The 14092-nt window shown below is 41.6% G+C and overlaps 1 protein-coding gene across 1 annotated transcript in view; it reads left to right on the top strand.

The window, feature by feature from the left end:
• The window catches only part of LOC138359242 (uncharacterized), a 148413-nt gene that overhangs the window by 915 nt on the left and 133406 nt on the right, over positions 1 to 14092 (top strand). The gene's annotated exons all lie outside the window — the stretch shown is intronic.

The raw sequence follows: 14092 nt of genomic DNA, 5'->3' as shown, positions 1-14092 counted from the left end.
CTATCTGCCAGGGTGGAAGGAAGTGCTGTACTCTTTCATCTTGTTACGGCCCTCTCGGGACGCAACGGGGTCCTTACTCTGATGTTGTTAGAGGAAGATATATGTATCCGTTCCCGAGCCAGTAGTGGCTATCAAGGGATGAGATCCGTGACGCAAGTAACTTAAAGGGAGTAGGGAAAGAAAGCTAAGAACTTAATATTATAATTAACACCATCACCGATTATAATATATAAAATCAAAAAGTGCACAGGGGGAGGGGTATTAACACTATACAAGGGGATTATGCACAATATAGTCTTCTGCTGAAGACTCTGGATCAAGAAGCTAGGTGCTGAGTCCGCGGTGCTTTCTTCGTGGCCTCAAGACGTGTCCTCTGAGAATGCCGTGCCTACCCTGGCCACAGGTCAGCCAAAACACAGGTCCACTGGGGGCACCGTCGTGGAGGCCGTCAACCACACGTCCAGCTGGTCTGCTGGCAGGTACTGAGCCACCAAGGCTGGTACGGCCACTCCACGAACGATATAAGGGGTACGCCCTAGACAGGAGTCTCGTGTGATATCACAAATCACCCTCCTGTCCTCAATACCCCAGTGGATGATCGTCTCCAACAGTCGGTCCCGAGTAAATCCTTTCACTGCCACTCCACTGGCAGGCTAACACACAACAGTGTTCTTCCGGGGGGACGACGTCACAACAGCTGCAGCAAACTTCACAGTATGGAGACTGGCTGCCTCGGGTAGACTGACTCAACCTTCAACACAGCGGTCCCAGGTCGACTCTGTAAACAGACACGTCATCAATGACTGGGACACACTAAAACACCTTACTTACGGGCTCGGGCACAAACACCTGACGTATCCAGCCCATAGATGGCGCTGTCGTCGGAGCACCACTTCACCAGAGGTCAGGAGCGGCGGTGTTGAGCGCGGAACCAGACTGGAAACTGGTCCTCGAGGCCAGTACACGCTGTCCTCACCAGGTGTCGTCGTCCGTTTGGCGGGGGTTTCGGGAGCTGACCCACAGATGGCGTGATTGTCACTGCTCCAGGCTCGGACGCTGGATCCGGGTTCGTAACACATCTGTATATACATCGTGCATTCCCATCATTTTAATATGAGTGGCAGTTCTTTGAATCCATTTAGACTCGCTAGTTCCATTTCGTATGTGTTCTAACAGTGCAACTGACACAATGTTGTTTTTGTTATCACGCAGCAGCTTTAGTCCCATCATAAGATTAATTTCAAATATTCTATCTCGAATGCTAAGTATATTGAATTCTTTCCGCATGTTGAGAACTTTGGTAGTTATAGGACAGCTAAGTATAATTCTGAGTGCTTCAGTTTGCATTTTTTCCAGTCTATCAATACTTTTGCCATTCTGCAGGACCAAAGCTGGTGCATGATAGCTTATCAGAGACCTTATATACATGGTGGAGGTGCTCCCCATCCTGGTCACATCTGCTTCTTCCAACTTGGCCATAAAAGTGTCACAAAGATCAGCTTCACTATTTGATTTGTTAACCTCTAATTTTGTCTCCTGACTTACATTATTGGGAGTTTGTGATATTTGAGACTCTGATTTTGACTGGGTCACGGCACATGCTGGGTACATTACTATATCCTAAGAATCTGTCTGTGTCCTAATCGACTCTGGCTTAGTTAGCATTATTGGGTGGTCATCTCTTTTAACTCGATTACCAGCAAGATCATTCCCCACAATTAGATCAACACCAGGAACTGGTAATTTAGGACTAACACCTACTAAACTTTTGCCTTTAATAAAATCCCATTCAAGGTTTACTTTCCTCAAGGGTACAGTCTGGAAATCTCCAGTGATTCCCTGTATAATTATTACCTCCCCAGTCTCTATAGACTGTATATATTGTAAAACACTCTCTACAAGTAAAGATTGGGATGCTCCTGTATCCCTCAAAATTTTATCATCATGCCACAAACCATTTGCACACTGTAATTTCCTATTTGATATAAATTCTCCAAAATGATTAATAGCAAGAGCTTTTTTCCCATTATTTTTGCTACACATTTGGTTTTTCTCCCCACACACACACTGAGTGCCATAGGCTTCTTTTCTGGGTGTAGAAACCAACAACTCTTTACAACATGACCCTTCCTATGGCAGTAGAAACACTGTTTCAACTCTGGGTGAGGCTTATTACTGGTGTGATACTCTTCGGGTTTTACATTACTCTCTTTACCACCTGGCACCTTTGAAAAAGTGTTTCCATGACCTGCTGTTGGGTACATTTGGGTCCCAAATCTAACGGAGGAGTTTAGTTTTCGACCTTGTCTATTTGAATTAATTTTTTTTTAAAGTTACTTTATGCATCAACTCATATTCATCTGCTAATTTAACCAACTCATAAATATCTCTGGGTAATTTCTCTGCCAAATATAAAGCCACATTAGAAGGTATTCAAGATAAAAATTCTTCTACTAAGAATAAATTTTTAAGAGAGTCTAGATCCCAAATTTTCAACATCTATCCATTTATTAAACATATTATATTTCTCTTGTACAAATTCTACCAAAGTTTGACTTGGGTCTCGTCTCAGTTGTCTAAACTTTTGCCTATAAGCCTCAGGAACAAGTTGATAAGCAGTAAGGATGGTTGCCTATACCTTGTCATAGTCAAAACTGTCACTCAAAGACACAGCTGCAAATATCCTCTGTGCCTTTCCCTCCAATTGACCCTGCAGAAGAGATACCCATTGTGTTTCATGCCACTCCATACTCTGTGCCAACTTTTCAAAATGAATGAAGAACTGGTCTGAGTATGTCTCACAGAATAGAAGAAAGTTGACATTTTTTGTTAACCTTTAACTGCCCAGGTGTTCCTAAGTCAACAACACCAGTGTTTACTAATCGAATTCCCAATACTGCTGGCCTAGTCTCTGACTCAATTTTTTTCTGAGCTTGCTCCACTTCTAACCTCTTTATTGCTAGTTCTATTTCTAATTTCTTCTGAGCTTGCTCTGTCTCCAGCTTCAAAGCTTGTTGAACCTACAACTGCAACCTCTTTAGTCCCAATTCTGCCTGCACCATCTGAGTCTCCACCTTTCCTGTAGTTACAACTTTTGCACCACTGGTGGACGGGTACTGTTCTAATATTTCCGGTGGGAGAATTTACTCATCTACCCAGTGCATCATTATCTCTCTTAACAGTTCCGTTTTCACTATTCCCATGTGCAATGATAGTCCATAGTGCATGCCAACAGCCACTAGGATAAGACTTTTTTTGCCGCTTTTAAAGCCTCAACACTTGGATTGTCGACAATTTGTTGTGCTACCAAATCCATTTTTAGTGTGCTAAGATACAGCAGACTCCAACACTTTCACTTATAGGCTGAGAATTAGTTAGGAAAACTGATAAGGACAGTGCTTAGTTTATTCGACTGCCCTGTCAACTGGTAAATTTTTGCACTCGAGAACACAACAAAATTTAAAACACTTTTCATAAAGATTAATAACATGTACATAAATAAGTAATAAAATACATAAACTCGTATTGTACCAATATTAAAAATAATCTAAATTTCTACACAAGTCAAAGTGAAGAAATAGGCTACACAATTTTTATGTCAGGATTCCCATACAGGCAACCCAGTTTTATCTGGCTGCTTTTGGACAGGCCACCCATTTCTGTTAGGAATTGGGTGGGGGGGTGGGGATGAAATTTTTAAATATTGTCTAGGGAAATAGATGACCTTACTTGAGCATAGGGAAAACAAGGAGTAAGGAAACAACCTAGTTCAAAAGATACAATATATATATATATATATATATATATATATATATATATATATATATATATATATATATATATATATATATATATATATATATATATATATATATATATGTATATATATATATATATATATATATATATATGTATATATATATATATATATGTATATATATATATGTGTATATATATATGTATATATATATATGTATATATATATATATATATATATATATATATATACATATACATATACATATACATATATATATATATATATATATATATATATATATATATATATATATATAAATATATATATATATATATATATATATATATATATATATATATATATATATATATATATATATATATATATATATATATATATATATATATATATGCGGAAAATCCACAGAGAAATATGAAATGAGGTGAACGTTTCGGCTTTGTTAAAGCCTTTGTCAACACCAGACTGACTAAGGAGAAGGGAGAAGGGGGAGGATATATAGGCCGACACCTGACCAACCCATCCCTAGGGTTGGTCAGGTGTAATTAACCAAAAACAGGTATAGCTTAGCTTAGAATGGTCAAAGAGGATTAAGCGGATTAAGAATAAAATTCACTTGTGAGACTGAGGAGAATGGTACTCTTCCGTTTTTGGACATTATGATTCATAGAGTCACTAGAAAGTTCAAATTTAATGTGTATAGGAAACCTACCAACGTGGGGTCGTATGTTCATTTTTATTCGAATCATCATAGTAAAGTTAAACAGGCAGTATTTTCAGGAATGTTTCTACAAGCTTTGAGGATTTGCAGCCCTGAGTTTTTTGATGAAGAGATTGCTAAAATATATGAAATTGGGAAGAGTTTACAATATCCTAAGAGGTTTTTGGACTTCTCGTTTGTACAAGCCAAGCGTACGTTTTATAATCACGTCCCTAAGGCGAAACCAAAAATTATTAACTCATTGGTGGTACCTTATGCGAGTGGACTTGAAAAATTGTCTCTGATTTTTAAGAAACTTAATATAAATTTGGTGTTCACTAATAGTACGATCAAATCCAATTTAATAAAAAACTCCCCTGATACAGCAGGTTGTGTATATTCGATTCCCTGCAATGGTTGTGATTCTGTGTACCTTGGACAAACAGGAAAGTCCTTACAATTGCGGTTGTCACAACATGCTTATAGTATTAGAACTGCCCAAACGTCTAATGCATTGTATCTACATACGAGTTTATGCGATCACAATATTAACTGGAATGGGGCAAAAAGCATTACCAATTAATATTGGTAATATTCTTCTAATATTTGGAAGTTAGAGTACTTGCTGTGTGTGTTATTGCAAAGGGGTTGTTATTTGATGGTGATTGTTGCTAGTGTTGAGCATCACCATATGTGATTGCAGTTCAGTAAAGCCATTGTGGGCAGTGTTCTAGAGGGTTCATGTCCTGTATGTTATTTTACAGGTTCTGCAGTATTGTCATTGCAACCGGATTGTAACGTAAATCACTGTGATTTGTTAGTGTGATCTGTCATTGTCGTGGGTGAACTCGGCTGTAGACGAGTACTTGGGTTCACATATATTCTCCTGGTTATCTGGTAGGACATCGAAGTCCAGTATTGAGTGAGGTGATTGCGAGGCAATTAATATAACGTAACCAAAGGAACGCCCATTGCTTTAAGAGAATTTGTTCGTTGACAGTTTGAGTAACGTAGAATACGTTTGGGTTAATTTACTTTCCTGCAAGCAGCTACGGTAGTCTCGAGGAGCCTAGCCATCAGCCAGATAAGAATTAGAGTATTGTCTGTCGTAATTAACGGTCAGTGGGTCCGGTAATTGACGTGTTTCAGGAAGTCAAAGTAATTAACCTCGATCCTAGTTTGATCGACTCACACGAAGGCTACATTGTTCCATTAACGTAACGTCGTTATTTTTCTGACCGGAAGTACCGGCACTTGATTGACTCGTGGGAAGAGTAACGTCATTTTAGAATAACGTAAACGTGGTGCTAATTACTGTTATTAGCCACCTGAATTGGTCTGAGTATGGAAGGCTTAGACGGAATTCATACTTTAATGTAAATTGCTGAGCCAGTGTGAAAGGTTGCGTATTTTAATTGTTTAATTATTGATCTTGAGGATAGTAATTAATTACTCTAAAGGTAATCACGAGTGATTACCGTTCTCTTAGCACTTTGGACATTGTAAATCAGAGTTTACCATCGCTGAGTGATTAGTAACCGATTAACGTAAATTAACGTAACTAGTAAAGAGATTAATCAGCTGTCTGGAAGTACAGGGATTAATGGAATTTTCTCACTGAATGCTCGACGGGTAGTGTGTTGTGTAATTTCCGCTTTACGAGTGACAGTTGTAAGTGTTATTAATTTAACGTAAATGTTATGGTGTTATTAACGTAAATCAATTGTTATTGATTGTTGATCGTCCGTGGGACGGAGTGTTAACGTAAGGATTAATTTGAGGAAGGGTTGCTGGAGTTGCCAGTGAACCCATTAGTTATTGTTGTCATTGAAAGACTACTGATTTGATTGCATTGCAACCGCCATTGCAGGTGTAGACTGCACTGAGGCGTAGAACAGTTAGGAGGTTACTGGAAACGTGTTTCAGAACCTACTGTGTCATTTGTTGTAATTGTGATTATAGATCTGTTAGTTCTTGTTTCTTGTTGATTCCTCTGTGGTCACGCTTATGTTCGAGTTAGTTCATTATGCAGTCCGAGGGGCTGGTGTCTAGCTGTCATTCATAGTGCCACAGGAAGGATTTCGAGTAACGTCATTGACATTTCTTTTTGTTTTGTTGTAGTAGTTAGTACTTTATTGAATAAACTAAGTTGTTATGGTTAACACTGTCTTTTCGTTACACCCCCACACATTATTATTGTTATGCAAGTGTTCTTCACACTCGACTAATAAAATTGAGACTAATTCTGAGCTTTGGATCAAATATACGGCATCACACAACAATAAATTATTGTTGTGAGAGCCCTTGACCTACTCGTTAGATTCGCTTCGGCGAATGGCGAAGGTCAGCGGCCTAGTGGAGGGGATTTCAATTTTCATTGGGGTCTCGGCGTTTGCTCGCGCCTAGTCAATTGTTCATGCATGGTCCCAAAGTGAGGAATGAGCTGTTTACTACACTGGTGTGTTAGCTAAGCAAATCCTTCCTCAGGCGACCTAATTGAATATCACGACAGGAATAAAGGTTAAAGAAGAAAGAAAATTCTTAGAAATTTTCCGAGCTAAAATTCCTTATACCAATTTCATTTTATTCCACAAATTCTAATAAAACTCTCACAGATGGCCTCTTCAGCAGGTAGAAGGTGCGTTTGTTGGGTAGTGAGGGCGTTTAGCGATACAGTGTGTGTTTACAATGGGTGGCAGTGTTTTAGGGAATGAGAAGTTGGTTTAGCGGGCAGCTGGGAGGTGGTTATTTTGGTGACAAGTGTGTTTAGTGAGCGGCAGTTACGATTACGTGAAGCAGGTGCGTTTAACGGGGGTCGGGTGCGTTGAAATGAGCTGACTAGTGTTTACCAGGGCGCTGGCCGGCACGGCACCGCGACACCCGCCTAGATTGCCAATTGTATTACCAACCATGGCCGATAATGCGGCTTCACACGTTTAATTGTGCTGTATGGCGTCTGAGGAAGTCCAGGGGTTGTGTTTAGCGACCGGTGTCTGGACGTTTAATAATATTGTCTGCACGTGAGTGGCGTTTTAATCAGCTTTAAACCCCCTTTTCTCAGCTCGTGGAATTTCTGTTGTGTGTGTGAGCTCCATGTTATCGCGTTAAGGCACTTGGGGTTCATCAGCTGTTTTGTTGCTCTGTGGAATTTATATTTTCTTAGGGGAAAAAAATCCAAGAGACTGTATCTACATAAGCCGGGAGCCGGTCGGCCGAGCGGACAACACGCTGGACTTGTGATCCTGTGGTCCTGGGTTTGATCCCAGGCGCCGGCGAGAAACAATGGGCAGAGTTTCTTTCACCCTATGCCCCTGTTACCTAGCAGTAAAATAGGTACCTGGGTGTTAGTCAGCTGTCACGGGCTGCTTCCTGGGAGTGGAGGCCTAGTCGAGGACCGGGCCGCGGGGACACTAAAAAAAGCCCCGAAATCATCTCAAGATAACCTCAAGATAAGCAAAAAAATACACAAAAACTTACCCTGGCATTGGACTTATATATTTATTTATATACCTACAAACTTACAGTCATTTACGAAAAATAACCAAGAAATGTATGATATCCTGGAAGATTATTTATATATCTACAAACTTACAGTCATTTACGAAAAATAACCAAGAAATGTATGATATCCTGGAAGATCGGGATATCTTGGTGCTTAAGATAACTTTAGAGAACTAGAAGGTGGAAGATCGAGACACAATATAGAGAGAATATTGGATATACAATGAAACACGGGAGACTTTTGTTAAAGAAATGTACAACATGGCCATGCATTCGGCCTCGGGCCCGGATTCCAGGGCACTCCGTGTTTATAAAGAAATGTAACGTAACAATAACACGAACACCTGCCGACGCTCCGTGACGTTAAGGAACATTGATACCTGCTTATGTTCCACGACCAAGAGGAGCGTTGGTACCCGGCCCCGTCGAACAGTGCTCCCACGCTCGCCCTGGTGTAGGATTACATGGACAATTGACTCCCCCAATATTGACTTCATCTCATTATTAAGGTCTAGTTGATACCCAAGTCTGCTCTTGGTGTGTATGTACTCATCTAGTTGTGCTTGCAGGGGTCGAGATTCAGCTCTTTGGTCCGTCAATTGGACCGTCAATCAACTGGTGTACAAATTCCTGAGCCTACTGGGCTCAGGAATTACAAGTAGTCACTAAGAACCTCGTTTCCACATCTGGAAGTTCACTACCCTGATATCCTCAGGTTTTCCTAGAACCGTGTACCAGGATCCTCCACAGTTCTCCAGGCTACTACACCATGAAGTCTTCCTTGAGCAACAATGGTGCTTCACCACTGGTATCACAGAAGCATGTGAAACTTCATTCCACTGCTCCTCTTCTCACAGCTTGAGGACCTCCTGCTCCTCACTGTATGGCTGCTTCTCCACAGAGCTCAGCACCTTCCACAACCTTGGAGTCTCATCAACTACTCCTCCTCTGCTGGCTATAAGTTCACAGCAACTCCTTCCCTAGACAAACCTGCAATCCATCGACACGCCAATAAAAATGTTCCTCTATAAACACATAAACAAAATGAATCACACACAATAAATGTTTCACTTGACATCTTCCTGCTTTCTACATGCTGTGAGGTGACTTTTCCCATGTTTGGGCTGGTCCGTTTTCTGCCCTCCCTGGGAGCCCTCCGCTTCCCAGGCGGCCAGGGTTGCCAGATTGGGCTACAAGTAGCGAATTGGGCTACTTTTGAGAGCCCCACGCTCCCAAATGTTTAATTTCGCTACTTGCGACTTTTTGGGCTAGTTTAAAAGCAAGTTGGGCTACTTTGGGCTATTAATATTAAGAAACTCAATGATGAATATTTATGCTCTAATAATATAATCTGTACAAATCACAGCCGAGTCCAACAGCCTGATTGACTAGACCACTTACCGCAGGAGCCCTGGTCAGAGACCGACCCCGGGGGACGTTGATCCTAGGAACCTTTGAAAGAAAAAGTAACCGCAAGGCAAGGTAATCCTCCCCAGGGGCCATAGATTTCCCAACCTTAATTGTCATTAATACTTCATTAATTATACTTCATTAATAATACTTCATTAATACGTCATTAATCATCCCAAAAGCTACAGCTGGTTCCACAGATCTTCATTAAGGGGAGAAAGTTATCTAGAAATTTCCAGATTGATAAATGATGGGAAAGATCCCTTACAGTTAATACCTTTGTCAGGAAGACGATGGTTGGCAAGGAGCGGTAGTGTAAAGCGGCCGTTTGATCAGTGGGGTTCTCTAACAACTCATTACCAAATAGCTTTTTCCTCTTGTGATAAATATGCTGCAAGGCAACTATTTTCAATGTACGCTGATCCCTCCAATAAGCTATATTTCACATGTCTCAAACAAATCCTAAATTATTTTGAAAGTATGAATTGACTTTATCAAAAAGGTGAAGCAGATCAGTATAGCCTTCACACTGTCTTAGAAAACTTCACTCTTGGAATACTCAGAAGAATCGTTCGTCCTCATCATGAAAGCTTCATGTTAATTTGGACTACAATTCTATGTATCTGCACCTGGAAAAAGTTGACTTTGGTTACGAATTTTCTACACTTTGGGCCACTAACAGACAAAACAATTTTGTAACCCAGGAAAAGTTTCAAAATATTCAAGAAAGATGCGATAATTTTTTAATGAAAGCTTGCAAATAGCTTCTTTCTCGTATTCTTAGTAATGTTGAAACTTTAAACAAAAGGTGAAAAATCTGTTACCAGTCATATACCTTAGGCACACATGGCCACCATTTTCAGAACTTCCATTAGTAGTAGGGAGTAGGGAGCCGGTCGGCCGAGCGGACAGCCCGCTGGACTTGTGATCCTGTGGTTATGGGTTCGATCCCAGGCGCCGGCGTGAAATAATGGGCAGAGTTTCTTTCACCCTATGCCCCAGTTACCTAGCTGTAAAATAGGTACCTGGGTGTTAGTCAGCTATCACGGGCTGCTTCCTGGGGGTGGAGGCCTGGTCGAGGACCGGGTCGCGGGGACACTAAAAAGCAACGAAATCATCTCAAGATAACCTCAAGATAGTATTAGCTGACCAATCTAAGCTTAGTGAAATTGAAAGTCAGTGGCGCCTAATGTTAACCATTGACTAGTCCAACATTTGTAAGGGACAAATTCCTATATCTGAATCGTCATTTTAGACCAAGACAATAACTATCAAGAACACTGCTGGCGATCCCATACTGATAGACCTCGCTGAGTTTGCATTGAAAATATACAGCTTGCCAATCAGTAATGCCCTGGTTGAACGGATATTTCGAGAGTAACATCTGTGAAAACTAAACTAAAAAATCTTGAATGGGAATGGGATTTAAGCTTTTGATATCAGTCTTGAGAATCAAAACATACCTTGAAGAAAATGTAACTTGTTGCTCGTCATTTGAACCACTCATGTCAATGCTTAAATATGAGTCTGCAATATACAAGAACGAGGTTGTGGATGCAGATCAAGATCTTGATAATCTTCAACTGTAAAGACGTGGAAGGACTTCACACCCATTAAGCTTTAAACAGTAAATATTGGTAAGTTATCCTATTATCATATTGGTTAAATATATATATGCAGAGATAATATTAACAAAACAATTAAAATCGTTTAATGTACTCTATATATCGAAATAGATTGCTTTGAAATCCGTATCAGTCACTAAACAAAAAATTGGGCTACTCTTATTACAAATTCGCTACTTTTAGACGTCAGCTCGCTACTTTTAGCAATTTGGATCTGGCAACCCTGTAGGCGGCCCTCTCACTCAGTCGCCCACCAGTAGTCAGAGTGGATGGATGTCGCTCCCCCTCCAGGTAGTTCCTCCATCTTTACTCTCTTGTTTAGGCCTTCTACCTTATCAAAACATGCCTAACATATCAACAGACACTTGCTACGATCGCTGGGCACATGACCAACTATAGGTAATCACTGTAAACTGGCTTAAAATGAGCTTACCACAGAGTTAGATGTACAGGGGCACGCCCTGACCCCAGCGTCGGACGTTGGCGCGCTGCTCAGCCCACAAAATCGCTATTTAAACTCCTCTACTGGGTTTCTTTCCTTCCTGGCTCGAGCACTGAGTCGTACCCAGGCTTCATACAAGAACGCCTGACTAATTCTTCTCTTGGCGGAGCACGTAACATGAGATTCTTCTTCTGTTACCAGGAGCTCACAGACACTGCATCTTGCTCCCACAACATCAGCTACTCGAGTGAGGTCAAGACCCCTGCCTTGAGCCTCCTACCTTCCTTGAGAGGTTACCTTCCTCACAAACTCTCGACATCTCATGTCAAGTCCTTCATTTCTATTCTTGATCACTGCCCATACCCTTAAACTGTCTGTTAAATTTACCCAATTGTTTTACGTATGTATCTTCATGTCAATATTTCTGTGACCTCTTATTTAGGTCAGGTCTTGCAGAATAACTCTCAAGGTAGACTCGTTTCTCAGCTACCTGGGATCATAACACATTCCATTTACTAACTACTCTGACACAGAAAAAGTCAAATGTCTCTGTAGCTCATTTGGGTACTCAGCTTCCACCTGCGTCTCCCTTGTGTGTGTACCACCTGTGCTAAATAGTCTTTCTTTATCCAACCTATCAGTTCCCATGAGAATTTTGTATGTGATGATCATGTCTCCTCAAACTCGTCTGTCTTCCAGCGACGTGAGGGTGCAATTCCCATAGCCATTCTTCATAACTCATGCTTCTTAGTTCTGGGACTTGTCCAAAGGTATACCTTTGGACCTTCTCTCCCCCCCCCCCAACACACACCTCCTCAGTGTGTGTGTATTCACCTAGTTGTGCTTGCGGGGGTTGAGCTCTGCTCTTTCGGTCTGCCTCTCAACTGTCAATCAACTGTTTCTACTACTATTTTTTTCCCCTCACACCACACACATACACACACACACACACACACACACACACACACACACAAAACACACACACACACCAGGAAGCAGCCCGTGACAGCTTACTAACTCCCAAGTACCTATTTACTGCTAGGTAACAGGGGCATAGGGTGAAAGAAACTCTACCCATCGTTTCTCGCCGGCGCCTGGGATCGAACCCGGAACCACAGGATCACATGTCCAGCGTGCTGTCCGCTCGGCCACCGGCTCCCCTAGGCTCTGTGTGTGTGTGAGGTTCAGCTCCTTTAGCCTTTCCTCCTAGCTTATTCCTCTCAGCTCCGGGACGAGCCTGGTGGCATACCGCTGAATCTTTTCTAACTTTGTCTTGTGTTTAACTAGGTATGGACTCCAGGCTGGAGCTGCATATTCCAGGATTGGTATGACATAAGTGGTATACAGGGTCCTGAACCATTCCTTACACAAGTTTCTAAAGGCAGTTCTTATGTTGGCCAGTCTAGCATATGCCGCTGATGATATCCTTTTGATGTAGGCCTCTGGGGACAGGTTCGGTGTGATATCAATCCGCCAGATCTTTCTCTATTTGACTCTTGTAAGAGTTCACCTCCCAGATGGTATCTTGTGTTCAGCCTCATGCTCCCTTTGCCTAATTTCATTACTTTACATTTTCTAGAGTTGAACTTTAGCAGCCATTTTCTAGACCATTCCTCGTTTGTCCAGGTCATCCTGTAGTCTCTGTCTATCTTCATCCGGTTTGATTCTTCTCATAATTTTTGCATCATCAACAAACATTGAGAGGAACGAGTCTATACCCCCCCGGAAGATCGTTTACATTAATTAGAAACAGGATGGGTCCAAGTACTAAGCCCTGTGGGACTCTGCTGGTGACATCTAGCCACTCTGATGTCTTCCCCCTCACCGTTACTCACTGTTTCCTGTTGCTTAAGTACTTCCTTATCTACTGGAGCATCTTCCCTTTACTCCTGCCTGTTGCTCCAACATTTTTAACAGACTTTTATGGGGTACTGTGTCAAAGACTTTCTGGCAGTCCAGGAAAATGCAGTCGGCCCACCCTTCTCTTTCCTGCCTAATTTTTGTTGCCTGGTCATAGAATTCTATTAAACCTGTGAGGCACGATTTGCCATCTCTGAACCCATGTTGGTGGTGCGTTACAAAGTAATTTCACTCCAGATGTTCTACGAGCCTTTTCCTCACGATTTTCTCCATTACCTCGCATGGTATACAAGTTAGGGAAACTGGCCTGTAATTCAATGCCTCTTGTCTGTCTCCCTTCTTGTATATTAGGACTACGTTAGCTCTCTTCCAACTTTCTGGTAGGTCTCCTGTTTCCAGTGACCTGTTATACACCATAGAGAGTGGCACACTTAGTGCTTCTGCACCTTCCTTTAGTATCCATGGTGAGATTCTGTCAGGCCCAACAGCCTTTGTTACATCCAGCTCCAACAGACACCTTTTGACCTCATCACTGGTGAGGAAAAATTCCTCCAAGGTTGCTTGGTTTGCCTCCTCTTCATTTAGTGCAGGGGCTTCTCCTTGTTCTATTGTGACGACCTCCTGGAATCTCTTGTTGAGTTCTTCACACACCTCCTTGTCCTTCTGTGTGTGTGTGTGTGTGTGTGTGTGTGTGTGTGTGTGTGTGTGTGTGTGTGTGTGTGTGTGTGTGTGTGTGTGTTTGTGTGTGTGTGTGTGTGTGTGTGTGTGTGTGTGTG

Source organism: Procambarus clarkii, chromosome 90 (genome assembly GCF_040958095.1).
Source record: "Procambarus clarkii isolate CNS0578487 chromosome 90, FALCON_Pclarkii_2.0, whole genome shotgun sequence".
Taxonomy (NCBI): domain Eukaryota; kingdom Metazoa; phylum Arthropoda; class Malacostraca; order Decapoda; family Cambaridae; genus Procambarus; species Procambarus clarkii.
This window is presented reverse-complemented; position numbering and strand designations above follow the sequence as displayed.